This window comes from Penaeus monodon, chromosome 30, assembly GCF_015228065.2.
Source record: "Penaeus monodon isolate SGIC_2016 chromosome 30, NSTDA_Pmon_1, whole genome shotgun sequence".
Taxonomy (NCBI): domain Eukaryota; kingdom Metazoa; phylum Arthropoda; class Malacostraca; order Decapoda; family Penaeidae; genus Penaeus; species Penaeus monodon.
Genome location: NC_051415.1, coordinates 17,441,814 through 17,443,396, shown reverse-complemented (window position 1 = coordinate 17,443,396; position 1,583 = coordinate 17,441,814).

Sequence of the window (1,583 nt, the reverse complement as noted above, 5' to 3'; positions counted from 1 at the left end):
ATGTATGTTTTCATGTAAGTGCATATAAATGAGATATTTCCGAATATGGAAATAGAAATTCCAGTATTTACACTTTTTTACAGATGGAAGAAGGAAAATTTCCTAACGATATTGAGTACCAATGTTATTTGGCTCATTCGAATATTCGAATTCGTATGGATATTTCGCCTTAAATATTATTTTTGGACAAGCCAGTTTAATTGAATCTATTACCTATATCCAATCTACCATTTGTTTAATCTTTGTTTCTAAGAATAGCAAATGCAAAGTAGATATCCTCCTTTCTGCCCGTGAAATGTACTTTAGAATGCGTTCAATCAAGCGGGAGAATTCCGAACAGAGCAACCAAAAAATATTTTGACCCCATTAAACAGATGTCTAATCCGTATGACGACCCGAGGCGAGCGTGTGGTTGATCTTTTCATGTGGTATAGGATTATAGAACAGCATTGGTTCTTAGACACTCTTGCTACCACGCGTCTTCTTTTAGTTGGCCTTTGCCTCTGCGCCGACGCCATCATTCAGCCAAATGATTAATAGATATCCTTGAATTAGAGGTAAGAAGTGATTTTTTTTTTTTTCTGATTGAGAAAGGAATTTTGTTCACGTACCACTCATATTCACTGCAACACATATGTAGTGTTTTGCGTTCTTTTTTTTAGGCTCCTTCCAAGGAACGTCCTCAGGTTTAGAAATCACTGCAACAGAAGAACATCGATCACTGAAGTGGTTTTCGTATATTCGATGATGTAATATTTTAGGTGTTCTAAAAAAAGCGCGAGTGATAATAACTGCTTCATTCTAGTCTCTGGAGCCTACTGTTAAGATGCTCTAACTCGTGTAATATATACCGAATTCTCTTAAGCCATGAAATATTAATTCTTTTCCAGAAAAAAAATCAGCTCAAAGCCGCTCGCTTAGAAACCATCTGTCTTCCAGTATCTTCCTACTATCTTCCTTTGTCTAAATTGCAATGGCGAAATGTCGAAGAAAATTGAAGCGAAAATATTTTTTTCCCCTCCGCCTCACAAATACATCCATGACCTACTTCTGCCAGCTTGTGTAAAAGAGTATAGCGCAGCGACTGCGGTATACTTTCCTCCTGCTCACCCTCTCTGATATCGATTGGTGTATTTATAAAGAATGACTGACAGGCTTGTGTTTGTGCGTTACGGTGTAGCCTTCGCTCCCTGATGAAAGGGGTAGCAGATGGTCTATTTCTCCGCAAAAACACACATCCAATTTTCAAACTATGTGAAATATAGGGTATTTAGTCAGCTCAAGGAAGCAGTTCAATGATAGTTATGACTAGTATTAACAGGGTCACCATAAACAAGATCGCTGAAGACAATTGCATTGTGCTGCTGCGTCTAATAAACCCGAATTTCTCTCTTTCTGCATTTCATGCTTTCCTGGGATATGGAATGAACCAAGAGTGTAAAAACACGTGGCCTACATTTCTTTCACCTATATTAATCTCAGTGTTTTCAATACTGTTATTTAGTATATGTTGCCATGTGTGGAATTCTTTCAGTTTTACAAACCTTAACTTCAAAGTATGCTATATATTCTTCCGCAGATGT